General features: G+C 44.7%; 1 long non-coding RNA gene across 1 annotated transcript in view; it reads right to left on the reverse strand.

The window, feature by feature from the left end:
- Positions 1 to 871: 871 nt before the first annotated feature.
- The window catches only part of LOC137348198 (uncharacterized), a 29,329-nt gene continuing 17,817 nt past the window's right edge, over positions 872 to 12,383 (reverse strand). The window contains exon 2 of the long non-coding RNA XR_010969093.1: positions 872 to 1,109. This is a non-coding gene — a long non-coding RNA (uncharacterized lncRNA). The remainder of the gene's footprint in view (positions 1,110 to 12,383) is intronic.

Here is a 12,383-nt window from a genome sequence, read left to right on the forward strand (position 1 = left end):
AGTCCTGCAATATTTCACTGAGTCATGAGTGCCCATGAGGCGGTCGTCGAGGGTCAGGGCCTCAATCGGGCCTCAGTCGTTCTTCCGCCGTCGCTGCTGGGAGCCGGGAAAGAAGCTCCACCGTGAGCAGGATGGCGACCATGAGCGCAGGGTCAGCCTGGAGGACGCCAACATCGAGGAGGCCGTGCAGTCTGTGGGCTGGCCCGCTCGCTGGGGTCGCGACCCCTGCCAGACGCCTCCCCCCCCACACCACCTTCCACCCAGCACACCCTTCCCCCACCCCCTCCCCCCTGCACCCACTTCCCCCCTTGCACCCCCTACCCCCTCCCCCCTTGCACCCCTTTCCCAGCTCAACCCTGCACCCCCTTCCCCCTGCACCCCCTTCCCCCACCCCCTCCCCCCTCACATTCCCCTCCCAGCTCACCCACCACACCCCCTTCCCCTCACCCTGTCCCCCCCGCACCCCCTTCCCAGCTCCACCTCGCACCCCCTGCCCCCAACCCCCCATGCATCCCTCACCCAGCTCACTCCCTTTGCACCCCCTTCCCCCACCCCCTCGCACTCCCTTCCCAGCTCCACCTCCCACACCCTGCCCCCAACACCCCCCGGATCCCCCACCCAGCTCACTCCCTTCACACCCCCTTCCCCCACCCCCTCGCACCTCCTTCCCAGCTCCCCCCTCGCATCCCCTTCTCCTGCACTCCCTCCCCCTCACACAATCTTCCCCTAGCACCCCCTTTCCCTACACCCCCTCTCCTAACCCCTGCATCCCCGCTTCCCAGCTCCCCCTCACACCCCCTTCCCCCCAAGTGACCACAGCAATAGCTAGCTGTATGAGAGAGTTATGTGATAAAGTGAAGTTATACGAGACTTTGGTTTACAGTGTATCTTTATTCATCATATCAATTGAGTCAACAACACACTGTTCTTCTTTAAGGCTTTGTTTTCCGCATTTCGGTTTAAAGTGATTGCTTAATTACAGTTACGATAATAACTGGTCCGTGGAAATGCACGTCCCTGGAATTCGTATTAAAAGTACTGGACCCTACGTTAGGGGTGCTTCTGGATCCTTCCGATGTCGAGAATCTTCTTTTCACGAAGGAAAATAGCTGTTCAAATAGCCAAACAAAAACAACTTTAATAGTACTTGCCATCGTTAAAGTAGTTTGAGCTGCAAGTTGCTGCTGTCTTCACGTCTTTCCTTGGACTGCGATCAGACACGCCACACGGGCCCACAGGTACAACTACTGCGCATGCCGAAAAGAGCCAGAACCTTCTGGAAGTCCAACTCATTAATGCGTCGCCGGTAGGAGGCCACGTTTACAGCTACATATGTCCGAAATTGCACGTAACTAACCTTGGTCAGAAACTTCTGGAAGCATGATGCAATAAAGTGGCATCGGTAGAAATGAAATACTTGTCGGCAGTTTATTAATAAGACTTGCAAATACATTTTAAATACTGCTTTCCTGTAACTGTTGGGACATAAAAGTTATCAAACTGCCAAACATTAAAGATTACGTGTATAAACACACAATTATATTAGTACCTTTCGTGTCAGGAACCATCCCAAAGAATTTTACAGAGATCAGAATATAACAAGCCAGAAATAGGGAAGAAGCTAGGTGGTTTTGCAGGCACACTGCTGTTGCTAATGGAGGTGGTGGTGTAGTGGTAATGTCATTAAATTAGTAACTCAGATTTGAGCTAATGCTGTGGGGGTCAGGGGTTTGAATCCCACCATGGCAGATGGTGAAATTTGAATTTAATTAATAAATCTGGAAAAAAAAAATGTTAACCAATGAAACCATTGTCGACTGTTGTAAAAACCCATCTGCTTCACTCATGCTCTTTAGAGGGAAAAAATCGGTTGTCCTTACCTGGTCTGGCCGACATGTGACTCCAGACCCACAGAAATGTGGTTGACTCATAGAACAGTACAGGCCCTTTGGCCCACGATGTTGTGCCGACCCTTTAACCTACTCTAAGATCAAACTACCTACATACCCTTCATTCTACTATCATCCATGTACCTATCCAAGAGTCGCTTAAATGTCCCTAATGTATCTGCTTCTACCACCACCGCTGGAAGTGCATTCCACGCACCCACCACTCTCTGACATCTCCCCTAAACCTTCCTCCAATCACCTTAAAATTATGCCCCCTGGTGATAGCCCTTTCCACCCTGGGAAAAAGTCTCTGACTATCCACTCTATCTATGCCTCTCATCATCTTGTACACCTCTATCAAGTCACCTCTCATCCTTCTTCACTCCAATGAGAAAAGCACTAGCTCCCTCAACCTTTCTTCATAAGACATGCCCTCCAGTCCAGGCAGCATCCTGGTAAATCTCCTCTGCACCCTCTCTAAAGCTTCCACATCCTTCCTATAATGAGGCGACCAGAACTGAACACAATATTCCAAGTGTGGTCTAACCAGGGCTTTATAGAGCTGCAGCATAATCTCTTAAATGCCCTCCGAAATGACCCAGCAAGCCATTCAGTTCAAGGCCAATTAGGGATGGGCAATAAATGATGGCCCAGGCAGTGATGCCCACATCCCACAAAACAAATTTTAAAAAGCATTGCTAATAAACACAATTCGGAGAGAACAAAGCATGCCATTCAGAATGTAGGGAAACCCAGCAGCCAATTTACATACAGCAAGGTCTCTCAAACAGCAGTGAGACAGGTCACAGACCTGAAACGTTAACTGTTTCTCTCTCCACAGATGCTGCCAGACCTGCTGGGTATTTCCAGCACTTTCTGTTTTTATTTCAGATTTCCAGCATCCACAGTATTTTGCTTTTATTTTAGTGAGATGAGTGACCTGTTTTTAAGTTCTGTTGCCCAAGAGATAAATATTTTTTAGGACCGCAGGTAAACTGACCTTCTATTCTTCGAATAGTGCCATGGTATTCTTTATATCCACCGGAAAGGGCTGTCAGTGCCTCAGCTTCTCATCCAAAAGACAGCACTTCAGACAGTGCAGCGGGAGTGTCAGCTGAGATTATGTACTCACATCACTGTACTGGAACTCGAACCCATGACCCTTTTCTCTAGAAGGTGAGGGTGCGATCACTGAGTCAAAGCATTGATTACTACAGAAAGTCATTGACCAATAGGACAGGTGAATTCTGTGTGGTACGTCTATAATCCTTCGAGACTGGAGGATGCCTCGAACTATAGAAAAGTTAGTGATACTTTCAGAAGGGATGTTAAGCCGAGGCCCCGTCTGCTCTTTCAGGTGGGTGTAAAAGATCCCACTGCACTATTTTGAAGAAGAGCAGGGGAGCGCCACCCAGTGTCCTTGCTAATATTTATCCCTCATCGAACATCACTAAAACAGAGTTGTTCGAGTACCTCGGGGGATCAGAGGGTGACAGTGAGCAGTTTCACGCAATTCTTCCCAAATTGGCCTCAGTCTTTTTCCTCCTATTTTATTGGATCTCCCAAGAGGTTGTGTAACTGGGGTTGGATTGATGATGCACACGGGCTGTGCTATTTGAGATGTGTGGTGGAACAGAAGGTCTTTCCCTATGTTTTTTGACGTGTATGTTCATACATTCAAGCTGCTCCACTGTAGAAATGAACATCCATCTATTGTGCCCTACAGATCACTTGTATTTATATAGCCCTTTTGTCATAATGAAAAGTCCCAAGCTGATTCGGGAGAGTGTTATCAGACGAAATTTGACATCGAGTCACACAAAGAGAGATTAGAATAGATGACCAAAAGCTGAGTCAAAGAGGTAGGTTTTAATGAGTGACTTAAAAGAGGAGAGGGAGGTAGAGAGGTGGAGAGGTTTCGGGAGGGAATTCCAGAGCTCAAGACCTCGGCAGTTAAAGGCACAGCCACTAATGGTGGGGTGAAAGAATTCAGGGAAGCACAAGAGGCCAGGGTTGGAGGAATGTTGACATCACAGATGGTTAAAGGGATGGAGTGGGTGGGGGGGGGCGGGGTTACAGAGATAGGGAGGGTCGGGATAATGGAGGGATTTGAATGAAAGGATGACAATTTTAAAATCGGGGATTTGCTGGACCTTGAACCAATGTATGTCAGTGAGCACAGGTATGATGGGTGAAGGGGATGTGGTGTGGGTTAATATGTGGGCAGCAGAGAGAAACTCAGGTTTATGAAGAGTGGTAGATGGGAAGCTGGCTAGGAACGTGTTGGCAGTCAAGTTTCGAGGAAACAAAGGCACATGTGAGGGTTTCTGCAAGTGAGGAAAAGGCAAAAGTGTTTACAGTATTCCTGACAGACTGGAGAACTACACAGCGGGAATAGCATCGTCATTATTTTGTATGTCCTCATTTCTTGCAGAGCCCAGATGTGTTTGTACAAAATATGGCAATTTCTGTCAATAGATTCCGTAGAGACTAGTAATTGCATGGAAGGACTCTGTGCCTTGTTCTCACTGCAGGATCCTCTGACAGTTTCACAAATAAACCTGAGAAGATATTTATCTAAATTTGTCATAAAAACAGAAAATGCTGGAAATATTCAGCAGGTCAGGCAGCATCTGTGGAGAGAGAAACACTGGTTAAAGGTCTTCGACACTTTGCTCTTTTTTTCTGTCTACAGATGCTGCCTACCCTGCTGAGTATTTCCAGCATTTTCTGTTTTTATTTCATTCCTTAGTCTCTGCAATCAACAACAATAATTTGCAATTATGTAGCACCTGTAATATGTCCCAAGGCGCTTCACAGGAACATTATCAAACAAAATTTAACCCAGTCACTTAAGGAGATGTTAGGACGGATGATCAAAAGCTTGGTCAAAGAGGTCAGTTTGAAGGAGTGTCTTATAGGAGGAGAGAGAGGCAGAGAGGTTTAGGGAGGGAATTCCAGAGCTTCGGGCCCAGGCAGCTGAAGGCAAGGCCGCCAATGCTAGGTGGCTTTTTAACATAGACTCCTTGTAGTTCTAAGGAAAAAGTGTAATTTAGTTGTACTGAGCTTTTTTAACTGATCGAGAGCAGGTACGGAAGCTTGCACTATTTTGTGATGATTTCTTTTACATTTATCCAAATGCAAAAAAAAAATGAAAGAAAGACTTGCATTTTTATAGCGCCTGTAAATGAGCATCAGATGTCTTAAGGTACTTTACAGCCAATGAAGTGCTTTTGAAGTGTAGTCACTGTTGCAGTGTGGGAAACATGGCAGCCAGTTTGCACACAAATTGTTCCCACAAATAGCAATGTGATAATGACCAGATAATCTGTTTTTGTGATATTGCTTGTGGGATAAATATTGGCCAGGACACTGGGGAGAACTCCCCTGCTCTTCTTAGAAATAGTGCCATGGGATTTTTTATATCCACCTGAGAGGGCAGACAGGGCCTCAGTTTAACATCTCATCCAAACAATAGCACCTCTGTCAGAGCAGCACTCCTCTGGAGTTCAGTGTTGATTTGTGTGCTCAGATCTTCAAATGGGACTTAAACCCAAAACCTTCTAACTCAGAGCCAAGAATGCTACCAACTGAGCCACAGCTGACACACAATGTTTGGACCATTTCATGGAGATTTGTTGCTGTTCATACAGATGTTTCATCTTGGATGGTGCAACATTGAATAGTCTTCGTCAACAAAAGAGATTGGAGTGCAGTTCAAGGGACTGACAGAATTATAAGATGGTTTTCCCAACTTGCTTCCATCTCACTGGAACACTCCAGACCTACTTCCACTCCCTGTCTTGTGTACTTCCTCCAAAAGAAAACAGTGACTGATCAGAGCACCATATTAAAAAAAAATCATTCAGATTTCCTTAAACAACCTAGTATAGGAGTAGATGAAGCAAGCCTAAGCATGCCCCATGTTTAGTGGCCTACATTACAACAGTGTCTATAGTTCAAACTACTTAATTGGCTGTAAAGCACTATGGAACATCCTGAGATCGTGAAAGGCGCTATATAAATGCAAGCTCTTTCTTTTCTTTACTAGTCTCTGTTGAGGAACACAGGAGCAGGAGTAAGTCATCCAATCCTCGATCCTGTTCCACCTGTCAATTAAATCATGCCTCAATTCCATTGACCTGTCTTAGCTCCATATCCCCTGATACCCTTACCGAACAAAAATCTATCCATCTCAGATTTGAAGATTTCAATTTGACCCCCAGAACCCACAGCCTTTTGAAGAAGAGAGTTCCGGATTTCCATTGCCTTTTGTGTGATGAAGTGTTTCCTCAATTCACTCCTAAATAGCCACCCTTAATTTTAAGATTGTGCAATTTTAAGTTGGTTCATCTCATAGGGTATCCATTGGGCTCAGCACCGACTGAACTAGGTAGCGGTAAAAAAATGAGCCAGTATCTTTCCCAATGCACTGTAAGGTATTTGGGGCTAGAGTATCAGCTTTTGAGTGCAACCAGCAACTCGGATGCAAGGTGCTGTCGAAATTGCAGGAGGTTTCCGAAATGAAGTTACAGTTCGAGTTTCCGCTCAAACTCATTTGTATAATCACAAACGTAAAATTGACCAAGAACCAGTGCAATTGGGCAGCGTTTTAGAACATCTTTTTTTTTCTCTTGCACTAAAAAATATTCTGTGATTATATTTAAGAGTGGTAATCTGATGCAGTTTTATTAATAAAGCTGAAAATGGCTTTTCAAAAATCTAAGCAATTCTGAGTATATATCCTAGAGAGATACAGCACTGAAACAGGCCCTTCAGCCCACCAATTCTGTGCTGACCAACAACCACCCATTTATACTAATCCTATATTAACTCCATATTCCATATCACATCCTACCTACACTAGGAGCAATTTACAATGGCTAATTTACCTATCAACCTGCAAGTCTTTGGCTGTGGGAGGAAACCAAACCAGAGCACCTGGCAGAAACCCACGCAGTCACAGGGAGAACTTGCAAACTCCGCGCAGGCAGTACCCAGAACCCAACCCAGGTCGCTGGAGCTGTGAGGCTGCAGTACTAACCACTGCACCACTGTGCCACCCACTGTTCTGCTATGGAGTGAAAACGACAGGTACACGGACGATAGCCAATTTCTTGTATTGTACGGCTTTGTGGAACAGTCTGGAGGACATTACATTACTTGTCGAGGCAAGTTAAGAAATCAAATTGATTTTCAGACAAAGAATCTTTGGAGAGTCATTATCTTAATTAGCCTTAATTAGACTAGTGTACAAGCCCAGGCCCCGAGGCCTGCTTCTAATTTACAATTAGCCTTTCTGTTGAACTTTGTCATTCTTATTAATGCATGTAAAATTAGAATGAGGAAATAGATTTAGAGGCAAAAACAAATGACAGTAATCCTTACCATAATGATTGTTTTAGGAATGTGAAGTAAAACAGAGTGATATAGGAAGCACACCTATTGAAAACACTAGCACTTAATTTTTAAAATTTCATTCTGGGGATATGGGTGCCAGTGCCAGGCCAGCATTTATTGCCCATTCAGTCAAATTTGACTTATATTGTCCCTTGAGAAGGTGCTGGCTGGTGAGCTGCCTTCTTGAACCGTTGTAGTCCATGTGGTGAAGATACTCCTACAGAGTTGTTAGGTAAGAAGTTCCAGGATTTTGACCCAGCAAATCGTTCAAATCAAATCAAAGGTTCAAATCGGGATCATGTGCAACTTGAAGGGGAACTTAGAAGTGACAATGTTCCCATGCGCCTGCAGTCCTTGTCCCTCTGGGTAGTTGAGGTTGCGGTTGGTGAAATGCTTGGCAGCCTTGGGTTGCAGTGCATCTGGTGGATAGGACACTTTGAGAATCAATGGATATTTTACACGGCTGTGGTATTGTAGTTGTGATAATGAAATGTACTGAGAGCATTGCACAATGATATGGACATGAGTGAAGGTCAGGCAGGTAGCAAACCTTTTGTGTGTGTTTTGACCCATTCACTTAATCTTCTAAGGGAAGGTTCTGCACAAATATTCACAGAGAGTAATCAGGTGAAACTCCAAAATATTTGACCATCCTCACATCGTCACTGTATCAGCCTCATCTGCTGGCCCCATGGCCAACGTCCTCGATGACAGCACAGATCTCATTGTGCCAAATGAAGTATTTGATCATCTCCCCCAGTATCTATCTCTATAACCTCCCAATCAGATATATGCCCCACCCCCGCTTTACTTGCTTAAAACCTTTCACATTTCTAACATCTGCTAGTTCTGATGAAGGGTCACTGACCCGAAATGTTAACTCTGCTTCTCTCCCCACAGATGCTGCCAGAACTGCTGAGTATTTCCAGCATTTCTTGTTTTTATTTCAGATTTCCAGCATCCGCAGTATTTTGCATTTATTTCAGATATTTATCCAGCTCGTTTTTGAAGGGCTTAATGATTCATGGGACTGGATATTATGCTCTCCCCCGTGGCGAGTTTGGAGGCAGGGCGGGCATTTAATTCAGGGGGATGGTGGTGGATGGGGACCCTGTAACCTTCCCGCCTCTACCCCAATTACATCTGTGGTGGGAAGGCCTGTGGACAGTCTTCCCACCACTCCGCCAATTGAGGTCCTTAAGGGGCAATTAATACCCAATTAAGGACCTCTTCCTGCCGCCGTGCGGGTTGCTTGCCGATTCCGGGGTGGGGGGGTGTCCCTCATTCAAAGACACTCAGTGCCTGATCGGGGGACCCAGCACCGGGAAGGGGATGCCTACTGAGAGCCACCCCCTGCCTTTGCTGCCAACCCGCCTAACCACCTCCCACCCTCTGTGACCACCATCCTGTGAAACCGCTCCCACCGTCATTCCTCTAAGTCCGGGATCCAGCACCGACTTGGGCCTCGGGCGCGTGTCTTTCTCACAACAGCCACTGCCTTCATGGTGGCGTTGCTGAGCAAAAGAGCTGCCAGCCTCTGATTGGCCAGCAGCTCTCGGTAGGTGTGACATCCACCCCTGAGGTCCTAGATCCTGGGGAAGGCCCATCCACTGCCCACTTATGTGCCTGATTGGAACTTAATTTGGCAGGCCTTCCCAAAGGGATGCGATATGGGGCTCTCTCCGTCTCTTCAGCCAGCGGGCAAGTCCCCTGTCACCTACATTAAAAACTGCCCACAGTCTAAACTGCTGACTTCTGATTATGTAGAACTTTTCGCCAATTAACACATCTGACCTTTGCTGGTGTTTATGCTCCACACGAACCTCCTCTCACCTTTTTCCATCTAACCCCATCAACATACCTTTCTATTCCTCTCTCCCTCATGTGTTTATCTAGGTTCGTTTTCAACTACTGCATATGATAGTGAGTTCCACATTCTCAACACTCTCTGGGTAAAGAAGTATTTCCTGAATTCCCTAATGGGTTTATTAGTGACTATTTTATATTTATGGCCCCGGGTTTTTGTCTCCCCCACAAGTGGAAATATCTTCTCTACATCTACCATATCAAAAGCTTTCATAATCTTAAATCCTATATTAGCTAAGATAAGAAGATACGAATTAGGAACAGGAGTAGGCCACTCAGCCCCTCGAGCCTGCTCCGCCATTCAGTGAGATCATGGCTGATCTAATTGTAATCTCGACTCCACATTCCTGCCTACCCCCGAAGATACTTGTGTTGACATTGTTTTTACACGTTCAAGCCCAGAAAGTAAGTCAAATCTGATTAAAAATACAAAATCTGGAGCATGAGTTCCTGACTTTTAACCCAGGGTCTTTTTTAAATAAATATATTTGTTCTCAGGATGTGGCAATGCTGACCGATCTGCATTTCTTGCCCAACTCTAGTAGCAAGTGATTATTTGTGAACTGAACATCTTGTTGGGCCACTTCAAAGGGCATTAAGAGGTAAGCACATAATGTGAACTGGAGTCCCATGTAGGCCAGACTGTATAAGAGTTGCAGGTTACCTTCCCTGAGAGATCTGACTGAACTAGTTGGGTTTTTACTGCAATTCAGCAGCTTTTTTATTAATTTTGTTTTTGGTGCCAGCCTACAGATTAGTACAGGATTCAACACTTTGCCATGGTCGGATTTATAGACCCAGCACCATAACAACCCACTACTACAATAACCCCATCTCCGTAGGAACCCCACTACCATAACACACCCTACCATAATAATCCACACTACCATAACAATGCACACCATAATTACCCCACTACTGTAACGATCCATGCTACCATACCCTATGTGCAACTAATGCACGGGTGTAAGTGAGAAAGGCACAACTTTCTTCACTGTAAATCGCACCACTCAAACTACCAAAGTATTTCTGTACAGGTCATAACTTGCAGAATGGCACAAATAACAATTCCGGTTGTAAGCAAATTTAGGTGTATTCTTACTTCTAATATACTCCTCTTATCAATAGGGTTTGTACACATTGAATGACAGATTTATGAAGTAGACAGTACTTAACATAGACATAAAAAGCAGTATTTATGGCCAAACCTTATGGGTGACGTTGGAGGATTCAGACCTGTTACAGTTCTAGCTCAGTATCACAGGCCTTTCCAAGCCCAAGTATCTGTTCCAATAGCCACTCTTTTTAGATTTTTCTTACACCTTCTTCATGATGATCCACACATATCTGCATTACCTAATACAACTCCATATAAGGTACATTTTAATGAGCTTGTCCTTTATCAACAACTAGAGTTTTAACAAATTATTTTGTTGCAGACCAGTACAGATTCCCAACTTTGTTACCCGCCTATCAGGCTTGTTCTACTCTACCAAGTGGAACCTTTAATGATACGTCTATATTCACAGATCTTTCCTTTGCAGAGCTTGTTATCAACTAATTAAAGTTCTACAAAATATCTGTATAAGTATGCACTGAGATGTCTTTTTATTAGTTACTAAACTGGCCACTGTTTCAAGCTGAATCTTCATTCAAAGGTTCGGTGGTCACAGCATTTAAATTGACTTCTACTTCCTCATTTAACAGGCAAAAGCTAAAGGCCACTATGAATACAAGATTAAGAGAAACCAATGGCACCATAACATTTGCAGACTTCGGGGCAGTTTGATTAACCCTTTCCTTTCCCAGTCACAGTCCCAAAAGAGATTAAAATCTTTTACATTTGTACACAGTAACAAAGGGAACTAGAGAGGCAGGGTGTGCAGTGGGGTAATGCATTGTCATTTTGACCCTTGGAACTTGGGTTGAATTAGGGTGCCCAACCATAAGAACATAAGAAATAGATGCAGGAGTAGACCATACAGCCCGCCGAGCCTGCTCCACCATTCAATACGATCAAAGCTCATCTTCAGCTTCAACTCCACTTTCCTGCCTGTTCCCCATATCCCTTGATTCACTGAGAGTCCAAAAATCTATCTCAGTCTTAAATATATTCAACAATGGAGCATCCACAACCCTCTGGGATAGAGAATTCCAAAGACTGTTTGAGTGAAGAAATTTCTCCTCATCTCAGTCCTAAATGATTGGCCCCTTATCCTGAGACTGTGCCCCCTGCGTTCTCCATGCCCCAGCCAGGGGAAACAACCTCTCAGTGTCTGCCCTGTCAAGCCCCTTCTCTTGTATGTTTCAATTAGATCAGCTCATTCATAAGAACATAACAAATAAGAGCAGGAGTAGGCCATTCAGCCCTTCGAGCCTGTTCTGCCATTCAATGAGATCATGGCTGATCTTTTGCTTCAACGCCATTTTCCTGCACCATCCCTTGATGTTTTAAATATGTAGAAATCTATCGATCTCAGTCTTGAACATACTCAATGACTAAGCCTCCAACACCTTCTGGGATAGAGAATTCCAAAGATTCACCACCCTCTGAGTGAAGAAATTCCTCATCTGAGTTCTAAATGGCCTTCCCCTTATTCTGAGACTGTGTCCCTTGGTTCTAGACTCTCCAGCCAGGGGAAACATCCTTCCTGCATCTACCCCGTCGAGCCCTGTAAGAATTTTGTACATTTGAATGAGATCACCTCTCATTCTTCTAAACCGCAGAGAATAAAGACCCAGTCTATTTAAACTTTCCTCGTAGGACAATCCCTCTATCCCAGGAATTAGTTTGGTGAATCTTTGTTGCACTCCCTCTATGGCAAGTATATCTTTCCTTAGGTAAGGAGACCAAAACTGCACGCAATACTCCAGGTGCAGTCTCACCAAGGCTCTATATAATTGCAGCAATACATCTTTACTCCTATACTCAAATCCCCTTGTAATAAAGGCCAACATACCAACTGCCTTCTTAATTGCTTGCTGTACCTGCATGTTAGCTTTCAGTGACTCATGAACAAGGATACCCAAGTCCCTATAAAGTTCAACACTTCCCAGCCTCTCACTATTTAAGAAATACTCTATATTTCTGTTTTTTGGCCAAAGTGGATACCCTCACATTTCTCCACATTGTATTCCATCTGCCAAATTTTTGCCCACTCACTTAGCCTCTCCAAATTCCTTGAAGCATATTTGCATCCTCCGCAAAACTTCCACTTCCACCTATTT

The sequence above is a fragment of the Heterodontus francisci genome, chromosome 33, assembly GCF_036365525.1.
Source record: "Heterodontus francisci isolate sHetFra1 chromosome 33, sHetFra1.hap1, whole genome shotgun sequence".
NCBI classification, from domain to species: Eukaryota; Metazoa; Chordata; class Chondrichthyes; order Heterodontiformes; family Heterodontidae; genus Heterodontus; species Heterodontus francisci.